The sequence below is a fragment of the Semicossyphus pulcher genome, unplaced genomic scaffold, assembly GCF_022749685.1.
Source record: "Semicossyphus pulcher isolate SPU_LCO1_2020_fin unplaced genomic scaffold, fSemPul1.0.p SCAF_11, whole genome shotgun sequence".
Lineage (NCBI taxonomy): Eukaryota > Metazoa > Chordata > Actinopteri > Labriformes > Labridae > Semicossyphus > Semicossyphus pulcher.
The window spans coordinates 3060001-3067500 of NW_027211615.1; the positions used below are offsets into that span (position 1 = coordinate 3060001).

A 7500-nucleotide genomic window follows, 5' to 3' on the forward strand; every position below is an offset into this window, starting at 1 on the left:
CTTCATATGTTACTGTGTTTTTTTTCTAGGATGAATTCAATGCATTCTTGCACATGAGTGTCTGATCAAACTTTTTCAAGGCCTGCAGCATCAGCACCTCTCCTGTCCATCACAGAAAAATGAAAAAGCTTACAGCACCTGGTATTCCCAGGCGGTCTCCCATCCAAGTACTAACCAGGCCCGACCCTGCTTAGCTTCCGAGATCGGACGAGATCGGGCGTGTTCAGGGTGGTATGGCCGTAAGCGACAGTTGTGTGTTCAATCGGGCCTTTTAAAAATGCATTTGGGCACTTTTTAATCTCTTCATATGTTACTGTGTTTTTTTTCTAGGATGAATTTAATGCATTCTTGCACATGAGTGTCTGATCAAACTTTTTCAAGGCCTGCAGCATCAGCACCTCTCCTGTCCATCACAGAAAAATGAAAAAGCTTACAGCACCTGGTATTCCCAGGCGGTCTCCCATCCAAGTACTAACCAGGCCCGACCCTGCTTAGCTTCCGAGATCGGACGAGATCGGGCGTGTTCAGGGTGGTATGGCCGTAAGCGACAGTTGTGTGTTCAATCGGGCCTTTTAAAGACGTGGCATGGTGCAGCAAGAATGTGGCTGTATTTTTAACGATTGTTTATAGTTTTCGTCAAAGATTTTGTCATGGTTTTTTTCTATGATGAATTCAATGCATTCTTGCACATGAGTGTCTGATCAAACTTTTTCAAGGCCTGCAGCATCAGCACCTCTCCTGTCCATCACAGAAAAATGAAAAAGCTTACAGCACCTGGTATTCCCAGGCGGTCTCCCATCCAAGTACTAACCAGGCCCGACCCTGCTTAGCTTCCGAGATCGGACGAGATCGGGCGTGTTCAGGGTGGTATGGCCGTAAGCGACAGTTGTGTGTTCAATCGGGCCTTTTAAAAATGCATTTGGGCACTTTTTAATCTCTTCATATGTTACTGTGTTTTTTTTCTAGGATCAATTCAATGCATTCTTGCACATGAGTGTCTGATCAAACTTTTTCAAGGCCTGCAGCATCAGCACCTCTCCTGTCCATCACAGAAAAATGAAAAAGCTTACAGCACCTGGTATTCCCAGGCGGTCTCCCATCCAAGTACTAACCAGGCCCGACCCTGCTTAGCTTCCGAGATCGGACGAGATCGGGCGTGTTCAGGGTGGTATGGCCGTAAGCGACAGTTGTGTGTTCAATCGGGCCTTTTAAAGACGTGGCATGTTGCAGCAAGAATGTGGCTGTATTTTTAACGTTGTTTATAGTTTTCGTCAAAGATTTTGTCATGGTTTTTTTCTATGATGAATTCAATGCATTCTTGCACATGAGTGTCTGATCAAACTTTTTCAAGGCCTGCAGCATCAGCACCTCTCCTGTCCATCACAGAAAAATGAAAAAGCTTACAGCACCTGGTATTCCCAGGCGGTCTCCCATCCAAGTACTAACCAGGCCCGACCCTGCTTAGCTTCCGAGATCGGACGAGATCGGGCGTGTTCAGGGTGGTATGGCCGTAAGCGACAGTTGTGTGTTCAATCGGGCCTTTTAAAAATGCATTTGGGCACTTTTTAATCTCTTCATATGTTACTGTGTTTTTTTTCTAGGATGAATTCAATGCATTCTTGCACATGAGTGTCTGATCAAACTTTTTCAAGGCCTGCAGCATCAGCACCTCTCCTGTCCATCACAGAAAAATGAAAAAGCTTACAGCACCTGGTATTCCCAGGCGGTCTCCCATCCAAGTACTAACCAGGCCCGACCCTGCTTAGCTTCCGAGATCGGACGAGATCGGGCGTGTTCAGGGTGGTATGGCCGTAAGCGACAGTTGTGTGTTCAATCGGGCCTTTTAAAAATGCATTTTGGCACTTTTTAATCTCTTCATATGTTACTGTGTTTTTTTTCTAGGATGAATTCAATGCATTCTTGCACATGAGTGTCTGATCAAACTTTTTCAAGGCCTGCAGCATCAGCACCTCTCCTGTCCATCACAGAAAAATGAAAAAGCTTACAGCACCTGGTATTCCCAGGCGGTCTCCCATCCAAGTACTAACCAGGCCCGACCCTGCTTAGCTTCCGAGATCGGACGAGATCGGGCGTGTTCAGGGTGGTATGGCCGTAAGCGACAGTTGTGTGTTCAATCGGGCCTTTTAAAAATGCATTTGGGCACTTTTTAATCTCTTCATATGTTACTGTGTTTTTTTTCTAGGATGAATTCAATGCATTCTTGCACATGAGTGTCTGCTCAAACTTTTTCAAGGCCTGCAGCATCAGCACCTCTCCTGTCCATCACAGAAAAATGAAAAAGCTTACAGCACCTGGTATTCCCAGGCGGTCTCCCATCCAAGTACTAACCAGGCCCGACCCTGCTTAGCTTCCGAGATCGGACGAGATCGGGCGTGTTCAGGGTGGTATGGCCGTAAGCGACAGTTGTGTGTTCAATCGGGCCTTTTAAAGACGTGGCATGGTGCAGCAAGAATGCGGTGGGGCATCTGCCCCTCCACATTCTTGAATTTGGCAGTATTTTTAACGTTGTTTATAGTTTTCGTCAAAAATTTTGTCATGGTTTTTTTCTAATAGAATTCAATGCATTCTTGCACATGAGTGTCTGATCAAACTTTTTCAAGGCCTGCAGCATCAGCACCTCTCCTGTCCATCACAGAAAAATGAAAAAGCTTACAGCACCTGGTATTCCCAGGCGGTCTCCCATCCAAGTACTAACCAGGCCCGACTCTGCTTAGCTTCCGAGATCGGACGAGATCGGACGTGTTCAGGGTGGTATGGCCGTAAGCGACAGTTGTGTGTTCAATCGGGCCTTTTAAAAATGCATTTGGGCACTTTTTAATCTCTTCATATGTACTGTGTTTTTTTTCTAGGATGAATTCAATGCATTCTTGCACATGAGTGTCTGATCAAACTTTTTCAAGGCCTGCAGCATCAGCACCTCTCCTGTCCATCACAGAAAAATGAAAAAGCTTACAGCACCTGGTATTCCCAGGCGGTCTCCCATCCAAGTACTAACCAGGCCCGACCCTGCTTAGCTTCCGAGATCCGACGAGATCGGGCGTGTTCAGGGTGGTATGGCCGTAAGCGACAGTTGTGTGTTCAATCGGGCCTTTTAAAAATGCATTTGGGCACTTTTTAATCTCTTCATATGTTACTGTGTTTTTTTTCTAGGATGAATTCAATGCATTCTTGCACATGAGTGTCTGATCCAACTTTTTCAAGGCCTGCAGCATCAGCACCTCTCCTGTCCATCACAGAAAAATGAAAAAGCTTACAGCACCTGGTATTCCCAGGCGGTCTCCCATCCAAGTACTAACCAGGCCCGACCCTGCTTAGCTTCCGAGATCGGACGAGATCAGGCGTGTTCAGGCTGGTATGGCCGTAAGCGACAGTTGTGTGTTCAATCGGGCCTTTTAAAGACGTGGCATGGGGCAGCAAGAATGTGGCTGTATTTTTAACGTTGTTTATAGTTTTCGTCAAAGATTTTGTCATAGTTTTTTTCTATGATGAATTCAATGCATTCTTGCACATGAGTGTCTGATCAAACTTTTTCAAGGCCTGCAGCATCAGCACCTCTCCTGTCCATCACAGAAAAATGAAAAAGCTTACAGCACCTGGTATTCCCAGGCGGTCTCCCATCCAAGTACTAACCAGGCCCGACCCTGCTTAGCTTCCGAGATCGGACGAGATCGGGCGTGTTCAGGGTGGTATGGCCGTAAGCGACAGTTGTGTGTTCAATCGGGCCTTTTAAAAATGCATTTGGGCACTTTTTAATCTCTTCATATGTTACTGTGTTTTTTTTCTAGGATGAATTCAATGCATTCTTGCACATGAGTGTCTGATCAAACTTTTTCAAGGCCTGCAGCATCAGCACCTCTCCTGTCCATCACAGAAAAATGAAAAAGCTTACAGCACCTGGTATTCCCAGGCGGTCTCCCATCCAAGTACTAACCAGGCCCAACCCTGCTTAGCTTCCGAGATCGGACGAGATCGGGCGTGTTCAGGGTGGTATGGCCGTAAGCGACAGTTGTGTGTTCAATCGGGCCTTTTAAAGACGTGGCATGTTGCAGCAAGAATGTGGCTGTATTTTTAACGTTGTTTATAGTTTTCGTCAAAGATTTTGTCATGGTTTTTTTCTATGATGAATTCAATGCATTCTTGCACATGAGTGTCTGATCAAACTTTTTCAAGGCCTGCAGCATCAGCACCTCTCCTGTCCATCACAGAAAAATGAAAAAGCTTACAGCACCTGGTATTCCCAGGCGGTCTCCCATCCAAGTACTAACCAGGCCCGACCCTGCTTAGCTTCCGAGATCGGACGAGATCGGGCGTGTTCAGGGTGGTATGGCCGTAAGCGACAGTTGTGTGTTCAATCGGGCCTTTTAAAAATGCATTTGGGCACTTTTTAATCTCTTCATATGTTACTGTGTTTTTTTTCTAGGATGAATTCAATGCATTCTTGCACATGAGTGTCTGATCAAACTTTTTCAAGGCCTGCAGCATCAGCACCTCTCCTGTCCATCACAGAAAAATGAAAAAGCTTACAGCACCTGGTATTCCCAGGCGGTCTCCCATCCAAGTACTAACCAGGCCCGACCCTGCTTAGCTTCCGAGATCGGACGAGATCGGGCGTGTTCAGGGTGGTATGGCCGTAAGCGACAGTTGTGTGTTCAATCGGGCCTTTTAAAAATGCATTTTGGCACTTTTTAATCTCTTCATATGTTACTGTGTTTTTTTTCTAGGATGAATTCAATGCATTCTTGCACATGAGTGTCTGATCAAACTTTTTCAAGGCCTGCAGCATCAGCACCTCTCCTGTCCATCACAGAAAAATGAAAAAGCTTACAGCACCTGGTATTCCCAGGCGGTCTCCCATCCAAGTACTAACCAGGCCCGACCCTGCTTAGCTTCCGAGATCGGACGAGATCGGGCGTGTTCAGGGTGGTATGGCCGTAAGCGACAGTTGTGTGTTCAATCGGGCCTTTTAAAGACGTGGCATGGTGCAGCAAGAATGTGGCTGTATTTTTAACGTTGTTCATAGTTTTCGTCAAAGATTTTGTCATGGTTTTTTTCTATGATGAATTCAATGCATTCTTGCACATGAGTGTCTGATCAAACTTTTTCAAGGCCTACAGCATCAGCACCTCTCCTGTCCATCACAGAAAAATGAAAAAGCTTACAGCACCTGGTATTCCCAGGCGGTCTCCCATCCAAGTACTAACCAGGCCCGACCCTGCTTAGCTTCCGAGATCGGACGAGATCGGGCGTGTTCAGGGTGGTATGGCCGTAAGCGACAGTTGTGTGTTCAATCGGGCCTTTTAAAAATGCATTTGGGCACTTTTTAATCTCTTCATATGTTACTGTGTTTTTTTTCTAGGATGAATTCAATGCATTCTTGCACATGAGTGTCTGCTCAAACTTTTTCAAGGCCTGCAGCATCAGCACCTCTCCTGTCCATCACAGAAAAATGAAAAAGCTTACAGCACCTGGTATTCCCAGGCGGTCTCCCATCCAAGTACTAACCAGGCCCGACCCTGCTTAGCTTCCGAGATCGGACGAGATCGGGCGTGTTCAGGGTGGTATGGCCGTAAGCGACAGTTGTGTGTTCAATCGGGCCTTTTAAAAATGCATTTTGGCACTTTTTAATCTCTTCATATGTTACTGTGTTTTTTTTCTAGGATGAATTCAATGCATTCTTGCACATGAGTGTCTGATCAAACTTTTTCAATGCCTGCAGCATCAGCACCTCTCCTGTCCATCACAGAAAAATGAAAAAGCTTACAGCACCTGGTATTCCCAGGCGGTCTCCCATCCAAGTACTAACCAGGCCCGACCCTGCTTAGCTTCCGAGATCGGACGAGATCGGGCGTGTTCAGGGTGGTATGGCCGTAAGCGACAGTTGTGTGTTCAATCGGGCCTTTTAAAGACGTGGCATGGTGCAGCAAGAATGTGGCTGTATTTTTAACTTTGTTTATAGTTTTCGTCAAAGATTTTGTCATGGTTTTTTTTCTATGATGAATTCAATGCATTCTTGCACATGAGTGTCTGATCAAACTTTTTCAAGGCCTGCAGCATCAGCACCTCTCCTGTCCATCACAGAAAAATGAAAAAGCTTACAGCACCTGGTATTCCCAGGCGGTCTCCCATCCAAGTACTAACCAGGCCCGACCCTGCTTAGCTTCCGAGATCGGACGAGATCGGGCGTGTTCAGGGTGGTATGGCCGTACGCGACAGTTGTGTGTTCAATCGGGCCTTTTAAAAATGCATTTTGGCACTTTTTAATCTCTTCATATTTTACTGTGTTTTTTTTCTAGGATGAATTCAATGCATTCTTGCACATGAGTGTCTGATCAAACTTTTTCAAGGCCTGCAGCATCAGCACCTCTCCTGTCCATCACAGAAAAATGAAAAAGCTTACAACACCTGGTATTCCCAGGCGGTCTCCCATCCAAGTACTAACCAGGCCCGACCCTGCTTAGCTTCCGAGATCGGACGAGATCGGGCGTGTTCAGGGTGGTATGGCCGTAAGCGACAGTTGTGTGTTCAATCGGGCCTTTTAAAAATGCATTTGGGCACTTTTTAATCTCTTCATATGTTACTGTGTTTTTTTTCTAGGATGAATTCAATGCATTCTTGCACATGAGTGTCTGATCAAACTTTTTCAAGGCCTGCAGCATCAGCACCTCTCCTGTCCATCACAGAAAAATGAAAAAGCTTACAGCACCTGGTATTCCCAGGCGGTCTCCCATCCAAGTACTAACCAGGCCCGACTCTGCTTAGCTTCCGAGATCGGATGAGATCGGGCGTGTTCAGGGTGGTATGGCCGTAAGCGACAGTTGCGTGTTCAATCGGGCCTTTTAAAAATGCATTTGGGCACTTTTTAATCTCTTCATATGTTACTGTGTTTTTTTTCTAGGATGAATTCAATGCATTCTTGCACATGAGTGTCTGATCAAACTTTTTCAAGGCCTGCAGCATCAGCACCTCTCCTGTCCATCACAGAAAAATGAAAAAGCTTACAGCACCTGGTATTCCCAGGCGGTCTCCCATCCAAGTACTAACCAGGCCCGACCCTGCTTAGCTTCCGAGATCTGACGAGATCTGGCGTGTTCAGGGTGGTATGGCCGTAAGCGACAGTTGTGTGTTCAATCGGGCCTTTTAAAGACGTGGCATGGTGCAGCAAGAATGTGGCTGTATTTTTAATGTTGTTTATAGTTTTCGTCAAAGATTTTGTCATGGTTTTTTTCTATGATGAATTCAATGCATTCTTGCACATGAGTGTCTGATCAAACTTTTTAAAGGCCTGCAGCATCAGCACCTCTCCTGTCCATCACAGAAAAATGAAAAAGCTTACAGCACCTGGTATTCCCAGGCGGTCTCCCATCCAAGTACTAACCAGGCCCGACCCTGCTTAGCTTCCGAGATCGGACGAGATCGGGCGTGTTCAGGGTGGTATGGCCGTAAGCGACAGTTGTGTGTTCAATCGGGCCTTTTAAAAAT

At 46.0% G+C, this 7500-nt stretch overlaps 24 non-coding genes across 24 annotated transcripts; all 24 read right to left on the reverse strand.

Annotated features, from left to right (window-relative positions):
* Positions 1 to 126: 126 nt before the first annotated feature.
* On the reverse strand, positions 127 to 245 carry LOC138586022 (5S ribosomal RNA). Its single transcript, XR_011306123.1, has one exon. It is a non-coding gene; the product is annotated as a 5S ribosomal RNA (ribosomal RNA).
* Positions 246 to 427: 182 nt separating this feature from the next.
* LOC138586023 (5S ribosomal RNA) lies at positions 428 to 546 on the reverse strand. The gene has a single exon (XR_011306124.1). It is a non-coding gene; the product is annotated as a 5S ribosomal RNA (ribosomal RNA).
* A 216-nt stretch (positions 547 to 762) lies between these two features.
* LOC138586024 (5S ribosomal RNA) lies at positions 763 to 881 on the reverse strand. Its single transcript, XR_011306125.1, has one exon. It is a non-coding gene; the product is annotated as a 5S ribosomal RNA (ribosomal RNA).
* A 182-nt stretch (positions 882 to 1063) lies between these two features.
* Positions 1064 to 1182, reverse strand: LOC138586026 (5S ribosomal RNA). The gene has a single exon (XR_011306126.1). It is a non-coding gene; the product is annotated as a 5S ribosomal RNA (ribosomal RNA).
* A 215-nt stretch (positions 1183 to 1397) lies between these two features.
* Positions 1398 to 1516, reverse strand: LOC138586028 (5S ribosomal RNA). The gene has a single exon (XR_011306128.1). It is a non-coding gene; the product is annotated as a 5S ribosomal RNA (ribosomal RNA).
* A 182-nt stretch (positions 1517 to 1698) lies between these two features.
* On the reverse strand, positions 1699 to 1817 carry LOC138586029 (5S ribosomal RNA). Its single transcript, XR_011306129.1, has one exon. It is a non-coding gene; the product is annotated as a 5S ribosomal RNA (ribosomal RNA).
* A 182-nt stretch (positions 1818 to 1999) lies between these two features.
* LOC138586030 (5S ribosomal RNA) lies at positions 2000 to 2118 on the reverse strand. The gene has a single exon (XR_011306130.1). It is a non-coding gene; the product is annotated as a 5S ribosomal RNA (ribosomal RNA).
* A 182-nt stretch (positions 2119 to 2300) lies between these two features.
* LOC138586031 (5S ribosomal RNA) lies at positions 2301 to 2419 on the reverse strand. Its single transcript, XR_011306131.1, has one exon. It is a non-coding gene; the product is annotated as a 5S ribosomal RNA (ribosomal RNA).
* Positions 2420 to 2667: 248 nt separating this feature from the next.
* Positions 2668 to 2786, reverse strand: LOC138587208 (5S ribosomal RNA). The gene has a single exon (XR_011307247.1). It is a non-coding gene; the product is annotated as a 5S ribosomal RNA (ribosomal RNA).
* A 181-nt stretch (positions 2787 to 2967) lies between these two features.
* Positions 2968 to 3086, reverse strand: LOC138586551 (5S ribosomal RNA). Its single transcript, XR_011306621.1, has one exon. It is a non-coding gene; the product is annotated as a 5S ribosomal RNA (ribosomal RNA).
* Positions 3087 to 3268: 182 nt separating this feature from the next.
* Positions 3269 to 3387, reverse strand: LOC138587223 (5S ribosomal RNA). The gene has a single exon (XR_011307261.1). It is a non-coding gene; the product is annotated as a 5S ribosomal RNA (ribosomal RNA).
* A 215-nt stretch (positions 3388 to 3602) lies between these two features.
* On the reverse strand, positions 3603 to 3721 carry LOC138586032 (5S ribosomal RNA). Its single transcript, XR_011306132.1, has one exon. It is a non-coding gene; the product is annotated as a 5S ribosomal RNA (ribosomal RNA).
* A 182-nt stretch (positions 3722 to 3903) lies between these two features.
* On the reverse strand, positions 3904 to 4022 carry LOC138587614 (5S ribosomal RNA). Its single transcript, XR_011307609.1, has one exon. It is a non-coding gene; the product is annotated as a 5S ribosomal RNA (ribosomal RNA).
* Positions 4023 to 4237: 215 nt separating this feature from the next.
* Positions 4238 to 4356, reverse strand: LOC138586033 (5S ribosomal RNA). The gene has a single exon (XR_011306133.1). It is a non-coding gene; the product is annotated as a 5S ribosomal RNA (ribosomal RNA).
* A 182-nt stretch (positions 4357 to 4538) lies between these two features.
* Positions 4539 to 4657, reverse strand: LOC138586034 (5S ribosomal RNA). Its single transcript, XR_011306134.1, has one exon. It is a non-coding gene; the product is annotated as a 5S ribosomal RNA (ribosomal RNA).
* Positions 4658 to 4839: 182 nt separating this feature from the next.
* LOC138586035 (5S ribosomal RNA) lies at positions 4840 to 4958 on the reverse strand. The gene has a single exon (XR_011306135.1). It is a non-coding gene; the product is annotated as a 5S ribosomal RNA (ribosomal RNA).
* Positions 4959 to 5173: 215 nt separating this feature from the next.
* Positions 5174 to 5292, reverse strand: LOC138586036 (5S ribosomal RNA). The gene has a single exon (XR_011306136.1). It is a non-coding gene; the product is annotated as a 5S ribosomal RNA (ribosomal RNA).
* Positions 5293 to 5474: 182 nt separating this feature from the next.
* Positions 5475 to 5593, reverse strand: LOC138586037 (5S ribosomal RNA). The gene has a single exon (XR_011306137.1). It is a non-coding gene; the product is annotated as a 5S ribosomal RNA (ribosomal RNA).
* A 182-nt stretch (positions 5594 to 5775) lies between these two features.
* On the reverse strand, positions 5776 to 5894 carry LOC138586039 (5S ribosomal RNA). Its single transcript, XR_011306139.1, has one exon. It is a non-coding gene; the product is annotated as a 5S ribosomal RNA (ribosomal RNA).
* Positions 5895 to 6110: 216 nt separating this feature from the next.
* Positions 6111 to 6229, reverse strand: LOC138586831 (5S ribosomal RNA). Its single transcript, XR_011306890.1, has one exon. It is a non-coding gene; the product is annotated as a 5S ribosomal RNA (ribosomal RNA).
* A 182-nt stretch (positions 6230 to 6411) lies between these two features.
* LOC138586508 (5S ribosomal RNA) lies at positions 6412 to 6530 on the reverse strand. Its single transcript, XR_011306581.1, has one exon. It is a non-coding gene; the product is annotated as a 5S ribosomal RNA (ribosomal RNA).
* Positions 6531 to 6712: 182 nt separating this feature from the next.
* On the reverse strand, positions 6713 to 6831 carry LOC138586602 (5S ribosomal RNA). The gene has a single exon (XR_011306669.1). It is a non-coding gene; the product is annotated as a 5S ribosomal RNA (ribosomal RNA).
* Positions 6832 to 7013: 182 nt separating this feature from the next.
* On the reverse strand, positions 7014 to 7132 carry LOC138587020 (5S ribosomal RNA). Its single transcript, XR_011307068.1, has one exon. It is a non-coding gene; the product is annotated as a 5S ribosomal RNA (ribosomal RNA).
* A 215-nt stretch (positions 7133 to 7347) lies between these two features.
* On the reverse strand, positions 7348 to 7466 carry LOC138586040 (5S ribosomal RNA). Its single transcript, XR_011306140.1, has one exon. It is a non-coding gene; the product is annotated as a 5S ribosomal RNA (ribosomal RNA).
* Between the last annotated feature and the right edge of the window lie 34 nt (positions 7467 to 7500).